Source organism: Ptychodera flava, chromosome 2 (genome assembly GCF_041260155.1).
Source record: "Ptychodera flava strain L36383 chromosome 2, AS_Pfla_20210202, whole genome shotgun sequence".
Taxonomy (NCBI): Eukaryota; Metazoa; Hemichordata; class Enteropneusta; family Ptychoderidae; genus Ptychodera; species Ptychodera flava.
In genome coordinates, this window is record NC_091929.1 from 34,432,725 (window position 1) to 34,451,949 (window position 19,225).

At 35.7% G+C, this 19,225-nt stretch overlaps 1 long non-coding RNA gene across 1 annotated transcript in view; it reads left to right on the forward strand.

Annotated features, from left to right (window-relative positions):
- Positions 1-19,225, forward strand: part of LOC139119648 (uncharacterized) — a 62,776-nt gene that overhangs the window by 24,814 nt on the left and 18,737 nt on the right. The window lies entirely within an intron of this gene.

The following is a 19,225-nucleotide window of genomic DNA, read 5'->3' on the forward strand; positions in this document are numbered from 1 at the left end:
TATTACGGGACATTGTACGTATTTGATGAAAAACGAAATGAAGAGAAAGGAAACTCTTTGAAATAAAATCATGTCTTACCGATTTAAGAGGAATTTGCAATTTTACTTTGGTGCGTGCGAAAATTAGAAATTGAAAATTGAAAATTGTAAGTTTCAACCTTTTCATTTTTTGAAAATGGTCGAAAGACGACTCATTTGAATTGCTGTTCCCGGCCCTCTACCGGCCAGTGGGTGAGCAGCATCAATGCGTACGAGACTTCCAGTTTCCGCAACGCATACTTGTTCCCGCGCTGCCTGCAGCTCACTGCATGTGCTGCGGAAGACTGGCCACCAAAGACGATATAAAGGAAATTGAGGGCAACTCTAAACATTGGCCCTACGAGTATGGCGAGAGTGTCCGGCTTTGGGTACGCCGCCTCCCACGGCGTAGCCAAAGCCGGACACTCTCGCCATACTCGTAGGACTACTCCACACATCGGCTGTACCAAGATTGTTTAGTATTCACATGTGTGTGAATAAAAGGATCATTGCATTTATTTTGTGTGGAATACATGGCGAGACACCGGTGAATCGGGGTAAGCCTAATTCACGTGCCACGCGCCGCGAGCCAGAAGTAGGTGAATTTTCACTCCAATTTGATTCATTTTCATGAACAAATCAACATTCGGGCTTCAACGCCGCCTTATATGAACTGGGGACCAGCGAATGACCAGCGTGCATATGCAGAAAGGGACTCAAGAGAAATTATAGGGAGGGAGGCCAGTAATTTTCAAAATCACACTGCACGTAAATTTTTAACATTAAAAATTGATCAATCAAAATTCCGTACATTGATTTTGTAGACAATATGTTAAGGTTGCTATATTGCAAATATCTAGGTCCTATGGTGTCCATCGAACTGTGACTGGTATGGGCGTAAACGTTGCAAACAAGTTTATTTTGTGGACAAGTCCACCATCCTGCCAACTTGTATCAATCAAAATGTTACCAAAACGCTGTATTTCGCACGCGTGCAAGTAAACCACAGTCCCACCACAACACATAGGCTGCGGGCAGGCCTAACATGAACGCGATAGGCATACTCGTGTCAGGCCAGGTCAACATTGATTTTCGAAACACGATACAGTCTTGGCCAGTCTTGGTGTCCTAATCACGGGCAAAAGACGACTCTCACTTTATACCTCCATGCGTAAACAAATGTATTTCCAGTTAACCACTGTGACGCTTACCAGAGACTCTGCATGTAGAGGTGTCGAAATTGATCAAACTCTAAAGACTTTATTCCATCTAATCAATTTCAATCCCCGACTTATGTAAGTTTGGCGCAATAAAGGTAGTGTTGAGATGGGTATTGTGGTGTTGCCTGAATATACTACGGGCATGTATAAACTAACGCAATTCCTAGATTCCGTATACTCTTTTTAATTAGGCCCTCCCTCCCTACAATTTCTCACGAGTCCCTGGCACGCGGCACGTGAATTAGACCCTAGTCATGTAATCTGGGTTCCCGGTAAACCGGTTTGTTGATTGAGTGATTCGTCTTAACGGTGTTTCGGAACCAAAAATGGGGTTCCTTCATCAGTCGCTCTCTTGTTTTGTATCCCCTCCGCTTGGTTGTGTGATGAAGTCATCTTCGTCCTCGAGGAGGAGAAGCCAGATTCGTTATTGAGAGAGTTCAGAGAGTTAGCCACTCTATTGACTGACTATAGTGAGCGATCCGGTGTGTGGTGTCATATTTAATATAATTAACATGACCCAGCATCGACCGGAGTTTCTAGACGCTTATAAGGATTTTTGTTGAAGGGCATATTTTGAGCGTTGCTAGTGCTCGTTATGTTAACAGTAAATGTTGTACTAATCATTGGTCATTGTTCGGCGTGTGGCGTCGCTTAATTTCATGTATTTCACAAAATCTGCGCACTGATCTCTCGCTTAATCCTGACAGATTATGATCAGGAAACAAGTCTTTCAAAGTACATGCTATCTCGCGGTGTGTTTTACCTTCAAAAACAACCCTTTTCCGCATAAACTCTTCAGAGACTAAGGAAGACAACTCCATTTTAATTTACTGCAGTTCTTGCGTTGACGGAAGCCGAAAATCTCGCACGCATCGCTGCTCGCCCACTGGCCGGTAGAGGGCCAGGAACAGCAAAGAAATTGAAATAACATGTAAGTCGTTTTTCGACCATTTTCAAAAAAATGAAAATGGTTGAAACTTACCATTTTCAATTTTCAATTTTCGCAAGGGACAAAATGAACAGCGAATTCATTTTAAATTAGTTGTACATGATTTAGTATTAACGAGTTTCGATTCTCATCATTTTTGTTCTCCTTCAAATGTCAAAATTATTCTATATTTTATATTTTACAAAAATCGGAAATACCATTTTCGTTATGTTAAGATAGAATAAAGTTGAAGATTTGAAGTTATTTTTATGCTTTGTTGAGAATGGCAACATCAATTTTTAAAAAATGAATTAAAATCAAAATATGAAAACAAGGAACGTTCAATAAAAGTAAACCGGAACTTTTGTCTTCAAATCTTATGAATCATGTGAAACACAATTAATTGATTAAAGCTTAATTTGTGTTTACTGAAAAATTGCTTTTCGGATTCAAAATATAAAGAAGGCGAAACAGAATTATGTTTCATTAATAATGAAATAGCAGAAGCTTTATTTAAAACGGGCTGTCAATCGGTTTTTTTTTTCAACGAAGATAAAAATGAAAAATAATTTTCGATTTGAAACATTTCAAATGTTGCTTTCTATGCAAAAAGGCTGTTTAATATTTTTGGGAATTGATTGGCCGCGAAAACCGTACCAAAAAATCGGTAAAATAAAAATTTTGTCTGCAAAAACGAATATTAAAAATTGGTTGTTATTTCATTCAAATGAAAATTGCATTTTGACGGTGATTTCAATTTTCAATTTTCAATAAATTGGTTGGACGCTACGTACACGCATTAAATAGTTACATTTAATTGCCTATTTGTTTTTGAATATCAACTTTTCATGACCAACCATTTGAATCAAGTTTGCAAACATTACATTGTAGTGCGCAAAAAGCGAATAACTTCAGTCGAAAGTTAACTTTCAGCTTCAATGACGATCAAAGGATAGTTATCCGTTGAAGTTTTGCTGGCAGCAGTCCAGGATGAAAAAAAAACAAAAAAAAAAACCCAAACAAACTGGTTCTTGAACAATATTGAAAAAACAAAAACAAAACAAAACAAAATGTCTTGGTTAACTTCTCATTGAGGACCAAAAGAAATTACCACAGAATTAGGCAGTTGCTGTCAAACAGCCGTTTGTACGATGGTCCTTCTCTCTTGTATCATTTCTTTGATCTAAACCTGAGAAGTTAAGCTGCAAAGATGGATACGTCTATCTTTATGCATAGAAGATACGATATATACGTACAGTTATAACTCCTTGTTGCCAGTGTGACATTTAGAAAGATAAGTTGCATGCCTCAAGGTGATAAACCTCTGAAATAAAAAATAAAAATAAATAAATAAATAAATAAATAAATAAATACGTTGGTTTTATTTGGGATTACAGGTTGCTTCAACATGCTAAAAAGTGTGTACAATCACCTCTAATTTACATATGACCTTATATGAGGGTGGGTTTCAGTCTTCTAAATGACTGTGTGACGACACCCTTTATTTTGTGTGACCACCCTGTGAAAATGTTCAATTGGCTTGATCTCCACTTTCCATAGTGACCAAGGCTAAATTTGCATAGGTATACTTAAAGTTTGTTGAAGAAGTTGTAATTGATACACAATACTACAGTTATTAAAAATACAGAATAAATTATTAGAAGTTAAAGCTACTCTTCGTTCTAAACATAGGATAACAATATCATAAAATACTTGCAACCACTCTTGGTATATCAAGGTAAGTAAATAGAAATGTACACAGGCTTAAACTCCACAGGTTTGACATGTGCTGATTTACTATCTAACCAAATGGCCAACAACATGGCCAAGGGCATTACATAGAATTTTAAATTTTCTGCATCTTTCCTTTGGATCAAAAATAGAAAATACCAAACAATGAAGATATTGTGCAACTTGGCCCTGATTGTAGGGATTAGTTAAATGATAACTTTCACAAGGATAGATTAATCTATTGTTTTACGCACAAGTATTGCACAGTATTTGACTCACCTTTTTGAATAAGGAAAAATTATTTCATCAAAATGTTAATTTACAAAATAAACTCATGATCAGTGCTTTGTGACTAAACGTACCCCAATGTGCAGGTGGAATGGGAGTTTCGAACAATGAAATATAGGTAACTTGAATATGACTTTTGGCAATCTCTATCTGTGTAATATTACCAAAAATGAACGAAAATAACACTGCACTACGGCCCAAAAGTATGCCTCAGTGTACGGTATTCCGCGAAGCATAATTTCTATCGAACAGCGCTTTCAGCCGGTCGCTATTGGCAACGGCGAACATTGTATCAATTTATTTTCAATAGATTATCGATCGAAAATCTGCTTGGGTGCCGCTCGTGCCGGGCGCTCGTGTGCTGAGGTCACGTCATAAACATGTCCACAATAACCCGTACATTGACTTATACACTTTAACATCAAGGTATCCGTTGGTTTCCTGTACTGAAATTAAATCGACGACACTTTTTTCAGTTTTGGTGATACTTTTACGTACGCTTCAGCACATTTTGGCGCACTTCGGCGTAGTTTGGCGCCATTGTGAACGGGGAACTACACGCAAGTGAGCGAGACAACAATGTATCAATTTCGGACAAAGAATATCGATCGATATGTTCACTGCCCGATTACAGTGGAGACTCTACGCCCGTTCGCCTCTGTTCTGTGTTATTTTTGCAGTTTACTGGAATTTTCATGGTTGATATTCGCCAAAATTTGGTATAAATTACAACAACTTGACAGGTATTTGGTCTGTACAATTTAAGAGACGCTAACCGATTAAAACGAGTCAATATAAGACCCTGATTCTGCACATGCAAACGCCGTAAGATCGCCATTTTATTGAGGGCAAGAGCAAAAATTCAGCGATCGGAAAATAAAATGCAACTAAAACAAGTTTCGTCGAGAAATTCAAACATAGCGCCGAAGTCGCCGAAGCACGGGTGACAGTATTCAGGAGTATTAATTTGGTGAGAGTTTAGAACAAAGGCATGAAAAGTTGCAATGCAAGCACATTAAAGGGAAAAGTCGCTCATTTTTGACATTATTTTGGTGATTTTAATTTCATTTGGAATATTATTGATGTTGTTGTGCTAACTGAAGTATGCTTAATCACTAGTTGTCATGATGCAACTCACTCGAAGCAACATTACAAATATTTTACAAGAGACTTTATTTTTGGTGCAGTAAACCTTGGTACATGACAAACTTTGGTCATTTTGATGTTCTCCTAAGTAATATGTAACAGATAAATTAGAATTTTGATAAAATTATTAATATGTAGCCCGCATGAATGAAAGGTGACGAGTTTTGGTCATTTGGTAACTAAACTTCTGTATCAAATTTGACTGAAATCCATGCAGCCGTTCTTTATATATTGTTATACTAGACAAACTGCCAGAGAAATGGCGTCTGTTACATCTGATATTAAAACTATTATTTACTTTAAATTAAAAGTGAATTCACACAGCATGGCGAATTGAAAATCATTTATCAATGCCTTTTTATATGTGACTTCATAAATATGCACACGTCATGCAGCAAAATCTAAACAATTGTTGCTATTTTGAAAGTCTATGAATATGCCATAGAGACCAGGTGTGAAACTCATTTTGGTCCTTGTTTTCATGGACTAACATCCTAGGGGCACTATGTTCAATTTTAAGCTTGGGGGTCAGGCCTTCTTGGATGTCCCGTGTAGATTACCCATAATGCATTGCAATGTGCTGTCGTAGGTGGCATTATATACAATTTTAACCTTGATTACCCAAAATGCATTGCAATGCACCATGACGTCCTATGCCTTCATATTCACTCATAGTGGTCTCTAGTTTCCTTGCAAAAATATTTGTTAGCAGATATGTGCAGTTTGTATTTTTATTTGACGGGCGATGGTTGACTTGTGAAATTAGAAAGACGAGGAAAGTCCGTGGTTGAATACAAGTTTTATTGTATTATATAAAGACAAAGGTTTGTATAATAAATGCTAAAATGACAAAACTGATCTGCCTAGCAACACGTAAAAGGGCAGTCTATAACGTAAGCTTTTTAAATGTTTTGTCAAATTTCAAGTATTTTACACATCCATGATCCATATTTTTCTAAAGCTGAACTGTAAATTGCTGAATACGTATTCAAATCAAAAACTCAACAAATAACGGGTAATTCGCATTAATATACTGAAAATTTCCTGTCTGTAGACCACAGGGGAGCAGGGAGGTAAACAAACAAACAAACAAATAAATAAATACATAAGCAAATAATTAATCAAATATAACAAACATGCTAAACAAGCATGCAAAAACACAAATAAATACTAAACACGGACAAATAATTAGAAAAAACAAACAAACATACAAACATACAATATCAAAAAACTTAGAATAAAATCACCAACAAATAAACAGGACAAATGTATTCACACATGCATTATATTATATATATATATATATATATATATATATATATATATATATATATATATATATATATATATATATATATATATATATATATATATATATATATATATATATATATATATAATGTTTATTCAGTAATATAGGCCACCGGCCTTTCTTACAATCCTTGTAAAAATAATACAGACAAACTTAGGGGCAGTTATACATTATTGCTCGTGGATAATAAGTTTTCTCTTCGGCTGAAACTATAAAAGATGAACTTACATAAATTGATAATAGCACTAGGATGTTGTGAACTAAGAAGATTCACAAACTTCGTTTCTGTTGGTAAGTCATGACAGTAAGGCGGAAGAAAACGTTTCCTTATATCATTATACACTGGACAAACTAAACAAAAATCAAACTCGCTTTCTATTTGATTGTCATTACACAACTGGCAAACTTCAAATCGACCACTCTCAATACGCAAGTTATGATTCGACACTCGAAATTTACATAATGCTCTTCTAAATATCTCCAAGTTAATAACACATAATATTTCTCAAGCACAGGGTTGTTTTTGTAAAGGCGATATGAATCTAACTTGGAGTATTGTGAAGGTTTGTGTTCCATTGTTGGAAGTCAATATCAAAAGATCTTTGCTTAAATGCAGATAAGAAAGAAGATGCGTAACCCACGGCTTGCATATCCCATACAATACCAAAACCATAAGTTAACAACAAATGTTTAACATTATAAGCCCAACAACTGTATCCCTTCTCAGCCATTTCAATTTGGTAATTGTAACACATTTAAATATATGTTGCATTATCACTACAAATTAATTTGAGCCAGTATTTAACAATACGACCAAGCCTCATGACTCGTAGAGGCACTCTACCAAGTTCTTATATATATATATATATATATATATATATATATATATATATATATATATATATATATATATATATATATATATATATAATATATATATATATATATATATATATATATATATATATAACTGAATATTAAGTGTTTGAACATGCTTGATATAACTGAAAATTAAGTGTTTGAACATGCTCGATATATATATATATATATATATATATATATATATATATATATATATATATATATATATATATATATTTATATATATATATATATATATATATATATATATATATAATAAAGTGGTGAATGAAAAGTGACCCATACGGGACTCGAACCCACACCCCCGTAGACATTACGGATGCTCTACCAACTGAGCTAATGGATCAGTCGGTACAATGTGGCCGGTCCTGACTCATTCTGTGTGCGTGGATGGTGAGTAAACGGCTAAACTCATCACCTTACCTTTCAGCCTAAGGATCCCGCGGGATTCTACAGGGCCTCGCACACAAGTCACCAACTTAGGAATCAGTTATTGGTGATGAGGATCATCTTATGAATGATGCAAAGCCAGAGAAGGGTAAATTTGAAATGACTCACCATACGAATTTTTATATGAAGTAAAGTGGTGAATGAAAAGTGACCCATGCGGGACTCGAACCCACACCCCGTAGACATTACGGATGCTCTACCAACTGAGCTAATGGATCAGTCGGTACAATGTGGGCGGTCCTGACTCTTAGATGGGGCTTTTCATCACAAGCTAGTGGCCTTCAGCTGGTGGGCTATGCCTAACTATCAGTAACGTCACTACGTTGTAGTACGTAGGTATGTCCGATCCTACAACAAACTTCTTGACTGAATTCTAGCAGATGATGTGCCACTATATGCTACAAAACTTGCAAATCAGTTGCTACTAAACGATCTCAAACGTGTAAATTTGGCGAGAATAATGAATGACATATCTCACATTTTGAAAATTCAGTGAATGTATCGATACTCACTCGCAAGTTACCGACTATAAGTAAGTAACGTCACTACGTTGTAGTCCGTAGGTATGTCCGATCCTACTACAAACTTCTTGACTGAATTCTAGCAAATGATGTGCCACTATGTGCTATGAAACGTGCAAATAAATTACTATTAAACGATCTCAAGCGTGTAAATTTGGTGAGAATAATGAATGACATATCTCACAAATGTTTTGAAAATTCAGTGAATATATCGATACTCACTCGCAAGTTACTGTGTTGCTGACTGTCGTAAGTGAAATGTTCCAACTGTCGTCTGCCATGAAGTCAAAAAACGTCCCCTACCATGCCAGCTCTTCGTTTAGCAGTGGATTCGGGATCACTTTATTATCTGTCGCGACACTTTGAACTTCATCTTGGTCATTTGAAGACCTCATGAGATACGCCTGATTGCCTCACAGGGGCAGCCCCTAGCCATGTCCATATGCTAATACGTAGTCACAACGTACAATGAACGTAGGTGGCAACTGCGCCGCCAACGGGCGCTAAACTCGAAACGCGGAAGTAAAATCGTTTAAATCCGCGCTGAGATCGCACATTTCGCCCTGAGTTATCATTGCCAAAACTAATACCGATCGAAATGACTGACACTAAACCAGCTAAAGTTGCGCAAAACATGAAATTTCACTGCGAGAGCAATCGGAGACACTGCGCAACTAGCGCGCAAATAAGCCTTAGCGGGAACACTGATCAGGTGCCAAACCCGCCTTGGCCTTCATCAGAAACAATAATATGTGCATCATCATGTATACGTCCGCGCTGTCGATCGCGGCTAGACACGCTTTTCGCTCTCGTCTGACAACCTCATAACCAATATTACATTTAACGAAAAATAACAAGAACAGCACGATTTGGTAAATTGATGTTTATTTACATATTCAATTCTCAACCGTGTCCTATATGAAGCTATGCATGGAGACTGTTCACAGTCACCCCCCCCCCCCAAATCAAACACTAAGTCACGTGATCTGAAAACCCTAGAAAAATACGGAAAATAATCATTCTAAAATCAATAACTCTCGATGGAATCCTCCAATCAACTTCATTTGAACAAATCCCCATCTTCGTGTACCAAGTTAGACCGTCACCATGAGGGGATTGGCCGGCACAAACCATGTAGGTAGACTAATCCCCTGAGAGCGGAAAAATTCCGCATTACCGAATTAACGGCTTATGACTCCCAGAGAGTAAATAAACTACCGATCAAGTAGAACAAAAGATCACAAGGTTTATGAATATGACACTACCCGTGATATTTGTAGAGCAATCACCGATTGACAGTCAGTTCACACCTCAAGTAAGGTATCTTTTCATATGGAAATGATTTCGAACCTACAGCGTTTGTGCCGGGGAATCTTGGCATGACAAACTTTCGATGCCAAATGTTAAGCGGTTTGTCAGTTTAAACGGTTTACGGACACAAAATGTCTACATCCATCCAGACAGACAGACAGCCTACTCTACGGAATTTGACACCCACAACTACAGCCCTGCGAGAGTTGTACGGTCTGTTCAGTACATTAAACGCCATTGTTTTCTATTGGAAATCGAGCTAACTAGACACATCGTAAAATGAAAAATACATCTGAAAAAATCGTTAGTTTAACTTTTTCATTTCGCTGTTATTTTTTATAATATTTGGTATGACACATATCATGAAGGGTAACTAAAACTCTATTGTTGTATTTTTTGAGTTTCCCTCTATTTTATGAAATGACGAGTTGAAGATCGTTTTGCTGTTAACTGTGTTTTAACTTAATTTTGCATATGGCTGTTATCGCTTGCATAGTTTTGGAATTCCCATGTGAAATTCTTTCCAAATATTATAATTGTAAGGGCAACATATACGGGAATAGGACCTGTTACCCATTTATCAATATTTAGCTGTGCAGCAAGGAAAGACGGCGAAATTTTCAACATGACGCGGGAGGTGAAATTGACTCTCTGATTAATGCGCACTTCACGTATGTGTGGCGAAAATTCGGGACGCTATCACCGTACAAAATGCGGCGCCTTTGGGCCGTAGTGTTAGGTGAACCGATAAAAAATTTAGACCAAGCAAGGGCCTGTGCTAGGGGATCTGTTCTCAGAACGTCGACAACGTATGTCGACATTTATGTGACGATAGAGGGCGCCTTTTTAGAAAACTTGCGGAGACAAGATCTGAACATTTCTATGGGCACACAATATTTAATTTTCTTTTGCTGTGGATATATGCATTGAAAATCAAATAGACTTTTCTTTGGTGTCGTGTTATATAGGAGACGCATGTAGGAGCCAGTCATCCATATCATTCGGGATGTAAACCAAATAGAAGGCCACTGCAGTATGTGTCTGCATGGAAATGTTAATTTTCAGGGGAAATTTTTTCACAGGGTAGGGGAAAATCGACAGGTTTTTTTTTTCATCTCAGGGTATGGTAGCTTCATGGTTGCAGGAAAAATGAAATGACAAAATTTTGAGGGTAATTTTTACAGGGCAGGGCAAATCGGCACGCTTTTTCGCCCCAGAGCATGGGAGCTTCAAAAATAACAGCGGGAGGGGAAACAGTCAAAATAAGTGGGGAGTGGATAAAATGAAGTTTGAGTGCGGGAAGGTAAGTCGAAAAATTTCAGTGGGAGGGCAAATTATGAACAGCTAATTAATTACCCTCATCAATACTCCTCATCATCTTAAAATTAGTCACTTCACATTATTTGTCATGCACAATATATCTTGTCATAGTCAAGACCCTTTTAAAAGTACATTGTTCGTTGGCTGCACCTGTTCTGTGAGTGAGAACAGTGGACGCGTCGTACTGGGTTAATTGGTTGTAAAATCTATCAAAGTAGAACATTCCAATGGATGCAGTTGCCGTTATTTTCTATCGCCAGAAACGTTTTTCTTATAAATCAAGCACATTGTAATTCCAAGCTATTTTCAAATTCACTGTACATGATGCAGAAGCAAGCACTGCACCAAAGCACAATAATCAGATAATTTTAAGATATTGAGTTGCCCGTATTATAGAATAATACACGTGAATTCACATGAGTCCACATGGATACAGGCTTGCTGAATACAAACAAGATTATATGCATCTGTACTTGCACTATACAGTTAAAATACAGGCAATATACAGACATTTTTTTTTTCAGAAATAAAATAGTATTTTTCCTTGCTAATACAGTAAGTATTATTGGGTTTTCATGCAGTTAAGATATCAGCATATTCAATATCACAAGCAGCAGTTTGATAAGTAGTGAGGCAAGAAAACAGAACTGTTTCAATGATATTTGGCAAGAGAGGCGGCGAGCGAACTCTTTGTATTATTTGTTTTAATTTTTAACTTCCCAGTATTATTTAAATTTCAGCAATATCTAACGTTGATCGAAACGTTATTTCGGTCCATCGACTTATAACCTAACTGATATGTAAAAAGTCAGGAAATCGCTATTTTAATGTAATAAACATTTATATACAAGGATTGAATAATTTAGTTTGGCATTCCAATATTCTTTGTGATAGTAATATATTTACAAGGATAAAATGTCCGAAAATTTATGAATAAACCATTTGCTTTTAAGGTTGACGAGAAACGGGCATCGAATTAAAATCTGGTGTGACGACTGGAAAAATGGATCATTTGCTTTGTTAAGAACCCCCTACCTGGGCCCGCAATTTGGACAGGAACCTTTCCTTTATGGCGAAGCTGCATGTTGAACACACAGTTCTTTCAAAGAAATATTTCCAATATAAGATGAAAAGGAAACCCCCTCACACTATATATTTTCAAAAAGCAGAGAATCTATAGTTAAATATGGTAGCAATAGTTAACTGGAATGATACAGGGGTGTATATTCTGGATAAAGAACCTCAATTTTGGTATAAATTATAAAAATTAATTTAGATAAAAAGGTGGATACTATTTTCTGAAATGAACGAAGACATACGCAAAGAATGCAGGGATTAAAATTTAGAAAAGCGCCCTCTGTGTCAATAACTAGATACAAACATTGCCAGTTTTTAGACGGAAAACTAGTTTTCAGCTTTCAATTGGAAGACAGCGGCAGACAATTCTTCGTGGCGTAGTTGTTAGAGAGAGGGTCGTCTTTAGTGTCGGGCATCCGGGTTCGCTTCCCTGATAGGCATAGGGTAAAAATTAGAAAAGGTGAAAATGAGAATGTATGCTAACACTTGCCAGGCATAGCAAAGGTAGATCATGTGGCGCCAAGCAGGAGACAGAACTAGAAAAGAATGCAAACGCAGTCTTCACGTTTTTTCGGGAACCTTCTTTTTTCATCATTTCCTATTTGACATCAAGCAATATTGTCTTTATAATAGTATTAGGGTAAATATCAGGGTGGTAAGTGTCTTTGGGGGTAAATGTCTCGGTGGTAAATGTTGGTGGTAATTTGCCGAGGGGTAAATGTCTGGTGGTGATTGTCCAGAAGGTATTTTTCTGGGTGGTAACTGTTCTAGAACCACTTTTTCATCAGAGGATAAACTGGCCATAGTGGTCGTACAAACGTATATAGCAAGTACTAATTAATTCTATTTTATCCTTTACTATAACTAATGATCAATTAATACTAATAGCATTTCTGATATTAAAAACTATCTACTGTTGATTGACCAATCAGAGTGCTCAATTCAGGGTGTTTTATTTACTCTTAAAGCCTTGGTCACCAAATCCAGAAACGAATGACAGCGCCTTAGTAAGTACTGTCCAATCAAAAGTGAACATGTCATATTCTGTGGACATCTGGTACGTTTTTTCCTAATATTCAAATTTGGTAACACAGCGGAAACCAGCTGCAACACAAAATCTGCGGTGGTACAAACATAAAATAATGTGCCTTAGGGCATTTATAGGAAGTTCCATTACATTGGAAGACTATTTCACAAATAAAAGTTTTAATTCGTATCCTATAGTAAACATGTTCCATTGACAAAGGGGACGGTTGACGTAAACACATTGAAAACGAAAATATATCAGTTAGGGGTGATAGTTTGTAAGTCGGATAAAACCCTCGTACTCGGGTTCTTCTGGTATATAAAGTCCAACCCTACGATAAAATGTCTCGGCCAGCGGCCTCGACATTTTCTCGTTGGGTTGGACTTTATATACCAGAAGAGCCCACGTACTCGGGCTTTATCCTATACTTAACACCTGGCGCGACACTTAGGGCTGAGCCCTATATGATATCAACTAAGTTATAGTGAAATTAACAAAAAGGAATAAAACAATGCAAAGACTATTGTTCTTATTACAATAACCTATATGTTTTGACAGCCTAAACTCCTAGAAGACAACCTCCAGGGAATTGATTTCAGCCAGACATTGTCTACGTAAATAAGTCCCTCTCTTGCTAATGGCTTAATTGCAGCGCATTTTGACAAAGTTTACAAAACAAAAGAAATAGACAGTGTACAGATAAATCCCCAAAATCTATCTAATCAACTCTACCGCTCCATATTTATAGCAAAAACACAAATTATCACAAAATCCGACGCTATCTAATCACAAGGTAATTACTTAGACTGTCGACAGTCCAGTGTCCTTTCTGTCTCTTACTGACGTAGTGTCTCGCACATACAACGGTGTGGGAATCGCAAGCTCAGCGCCGAAGGCGCGATTGAACGTTCCGAGAGCAGTTGCGAGTGCCGAAGGAACGAGGGACTATAGCTTCAAGCTATAGTCCTCTAGCTATAGTCCCTCAAGCTAGGGTTCTGGCTTCAAGCTATATGCCAAACTTTGAAAACTCATTAGATATACGAATTATGAATAAGGTTACATGAAAATGCAAAAATATTTCACTTATTCAACATATTTGTCTCATCACTATACTTAGCAAGTTTCATAACCTGTTTTGGAGTCCTTCCAGTCTTATATCCGTTCTTCGGAAAGTTAGTTAAATATGCAAATTAGTAATTTGTTAATGTAAAATTGCTGAACAACCTTTATAAATAGTTTATCATAAATTTTTCAATGTACATAACAGCTTTCATCGACTTAGATGAAATCAATAAATATATATCCCTATCTAGAAAAGCTTGCTAAATATGCAAATTAGTTATACGATGTTTTACAAAATCAATCAAAGTAAAACTTAAGTTGCCCACGCGAAATAGTTGAAAAATGCAAGTTTAATCGAATAATAGAATTTGTCACTACATAAATTTACAAAAAAATAGGATTTGCGTTCTATGTTATAAAAGCAAGCATGGGGTCTCTGAAGTTACACGAGCGTATATAAATAATGACAGACCAAAATATTTCCATTGACAATGATTACATGACACATGAGTTTTAATAACTCTTTTACTAGAGTAAATGAAGCAAGACAATTTTAATAAAATGAACAAACAATGCGCATTTTTCAAGTTACACTATACAATGACAAAGAACAACTCAGGAATGTACACAACAATTACAATAAAGTTAGATAAAGTAAGACTTTTGAAGTGCAACTTTGGAAATAATTTGAGTTGTGACAAGAATGATTCAAGATGGGTTGTTCTGTTGGACTGTTATGCATTTCAAATTGTGTAGGAGCAATGACATGACCAAGTCAAAGTAAGTGAATTTGGTGTGATTGACAGTTGACATCTTTCACTATCGTTTCTGTGCTCCCTGGAGGTGAATGCCATGGGCTATAATTGGTTATTAATTATGGTCAGCCCTTCAGAAATCTGTTGAGAGAAAAAGGGATACATATCAAAAATATTGCAAATATATGCAAATGAACTAATTATGATATGGGGAAACTCATGAAACTTTCAAAAATGTATTCAAAAAAATATAGCAAAATGTAAGTATGATGACTCATGGCATGCTCATTAAGCAAAAGCATATATGTAACGAAACTTGGATCAAATTCACTCCATTCAGTTTTGTTGATGGCTTAATTTAGCTAATTATAATATGAGATACTCATAAACTTCAAGCATGACTTAAAGTAAGTATAGCTGCTGAAGCTTAGAAGTCATATCAAATTAAGTTACAAATATCACATTCACTTTCAACATAAAGGCCAATAACAGAATTTCATTTGTACAAGTTTTAAATCAGAGTTACATGGTCATCATAAATGTGTTAGTAAATATAACAATGTACTTCAAGAAGTCCAATCAAATGAATTTTGATACATTGCCTTATTAAAGTTTCATTACATCTTTGGATAAGATCAATAAGATTGTGTGACTTTCAGATTTTCTCCATTAAATAATGTCTTTAATTTACAATGTGCTTGACTGGCTGCCGGGGCTGGCTGCTGCTCTTTATTATCAAGCTGAGATCACAAACAACTACTCTGCTAGTGTTTATCTGCCAATGCATACGCACATGTACATCTGCAACCCTTTTACCTGTTTACACGTTCACTCACTGAGCACAGCCGTCTTCAAAGTTTTATTTTGATAAATGTATTCGTGAAGAAAGCAGATTCAAGTTTTAGTCCGTGGGCTAGAGGGGGTCTACGTGCACCCCCCCCCCCCACAGGATAACAAACCTGTATTTTTCAGACCCTTGGGATCCCTAGAATACGAAATGGAATTTTAACAGAAAAATATAGGGACGCAATAGCTGTTATGGTCATGTTTTGAAGGTACCGCAAAATCACGATTTTCCAAGCCAAATGCATTTTCGTCAAATCTGTCTTCTTGTAAGTCATGTGCTGAGCTCATTTTTTACATAACCCTCACTTGTTTGGTATCATTAGAAAGGGAATTTATTCTTCTTTAAGATGACATATTGCATTATGCAATATCTTCTACAGTTTTCGTCAAATATAACCAAAACTTACCCCTTACCCCAAATTTAACATTGCAAATTACAGTAAAACTCAAATTCTACCAATTTTTTAGCTGGGCATAATAAAATATGCATTGCTTTGTCTGCAATCTGTTTTATTTGATACAGGGACATGTCAGAAATATGAAATAGACTTTTAACAGAAAAAATATTGGGAATCTACAGCTGTAACAGTCATATTTTGAAGGGTACCGCAAAGTAACAGTGTTGCAGATTTGCATGCATTTTTGTTAAAACTGTCTTCCTATAAGTTATCTGCTGAGCTTGTTTTTGAATATAACCTGGCTTGTTAGGTATCATTAGAAAGATAATTTACTAATCTTTGAATGACATATTGTAACATGCAATATCTTGTGTAGTTTTCATGATATATAACCAAAACTTACCCCATACCCCAAAGTTTACATTGAAAATTTCAGTCATAGCTAAAACCAAATTCTACCATTGTTTTAGCTTGACACAAAAAATATGGCCGTTTTTGCTATGAAATCTATTTCATTTGGTACAGGGACATGTCAGAAATATGAAATAGACTTTTAACAGAAAAAATATTGGGAATCTGTAGCTGTAACAGTCATATTTTGAAGGTACCGCAAAGTAACAGTGTTGCAGATTTGCATGCATTTTTGTTTAATTTGTCTTCCTATAGTTATCTGCTGAGCTTGTTTTTGAATATAACCTGGCTTGTTAGGTATCATTAGAAAGATAATTTACTAATGTTTAGAATGACATATTGTAACATGCAATATCTTGTGTAGTTATCATGATATATAACCAAAACTTACCCCATACCCCAAAGTTTACATTGAAAATTTCAGTCATAGCTAAAACCAAATTCTACCATTTTTTAGCTTGACACAAAAAATATGGCCTTTTTTGCTATTAAATCTGTTTTATTTGGTACAGAGATATATCAGAAACATGAAATAGACTTTTAACAGAAAAAATATTGGGAATCTACAGCTGTAACAGTCATATTTTGAAGGGTACCGCAAAATCATAGTGTAGCAGATTTGCATGCATTTTTGTTAAATTTGTCTTCTATAAGTTATCTGCTGAGCTTGTTTTTGGATATAACCTGGCTTGTTAGGTATCATTAGAAAGCTAATTTACTAATGTTTAGAATGACATATTGTAACATGCAATATCTTGTGTAGTTTTCATGATATATAACCAAAATTACCCCATACCCCAAAGTTTACATTGAAAATTTCAGTCATAGCTAAACTAAATTCTACCATTTTTTACCTAGACATATAACATCTGGCCATTTTTGCTATTAAATATATTTTATTTGGTACAGAAACATGTCAGAAATATGAAATAGACTTTTAACAGAAGAAAAGAATATTGGTATTCTATGGCTGTAACAGGCATATTCTGTGGAATACTGCAAAATCACAGCAGTGCAGACTCATATGTGCTTTTGTTAACTTTGTCCCATTGTAGGTCTTCTGCTGCGCTTATTTTATTACATAACCATGTTTATTTGGTATCATTAAAAAGCTAATTTACTACTGTTTTAAATGACATATTGTTATATGCCATGTCTGATATAGTTTTCATGGAATATGACGAAAACTTACCCCATACCACAAAGTTTATATCGAAAATTACTTTCGTAGCTATCGTCAAATTCTACCAATTTTCTAGCTAGACATAACAAATAAGGCAATGCTTTATATCAATCTTTTATTTGGTACTGAGGAATGTCAGAAATATGAAATAGACTTTTAACAGAAAATATATTGGGACTCTACAGCTGTAACAGTCATATTTTGAAGGGTCTCGCAAAATCACAGTATTGCCAACTCGCTTGCTTTTTCGTTAAATGTGTCTTCTTATAAGTCACTGCTGAGCTTGATTTTTGACATAACCTGGCTTGTTAGGTATCAATAGAAAGGTAATTTACTAGTCTTTAAAATGACATATCGTAATATGCGATGTCTTGTTTAGGTTTCATGAAATAGGACCAAAACTTACCCCATACCCAAGGTTTACACAGCAAATTACTGCAAATCTGAAACTCTACCTTTTTTTACAATTTATTAACTTTATATACCAAAGGCAATGCTTGTATGCAATCTATGAAATCTGTGATTTTGTTAAAAAAGTATGTCACAAATATGAAACTATCTTTTAACAGGAACATAATATGATTTTGTAGCCTTTTGGATCATATTTGGAAGGGTACCCAGGTATCAGGGCAAATTTGCCGAAACACATACATTCGCAATATATGGGTTCCCCTCCAAAAATGATCCAAATGGCTACTAATTGTATCATCTTCCCGTTATAAGTTAATTTTATACTTGTGACATACTTTTGTAACAAATAAATCAGATTTTAAACAAGAATTGCCTTTTGTATTATGTGCAGCAAAAATGGTAGAATTTAAGATAAGCCGTAATTTGCGATTTGAACTTTTTGGGTATGGGGTAAAGTTTGACCATATTCCAGGAAAACTATGAGTGACATTGTGTATAACAATATGTCATCTTAAAGAAAAATAAATTGCCCTACTAATGATACCTCACAAGCCAGGTTGTGTCACAAAATAAGTTCAGCAGATGACTTACAAGAAGAAGAATTTAACAAAAGGTGCCAGTTTGCGGTACTGCGATTTTGCATTTCCCTTCAAAATATGGCTGTTACAACCATACAGTCCAAATATTTTTCTGTTAAAGTCTATTTCACATTTCTGACATGACCCAGTACCATATACAACAGATTTAATACCGAAACAGAGCTATTTTTATCATGTCTAGCTAAAAATTCACGGAATTTGATCACGTTATGTATGACAGTACTTTCAATATAAACCTTGGGGTATGGGGTACGTTTTGGTCATATTCCATGTAAAATATACAAGATACTGCCTGTTACAATATGTCATTGTAAAGAATATTCAATTAC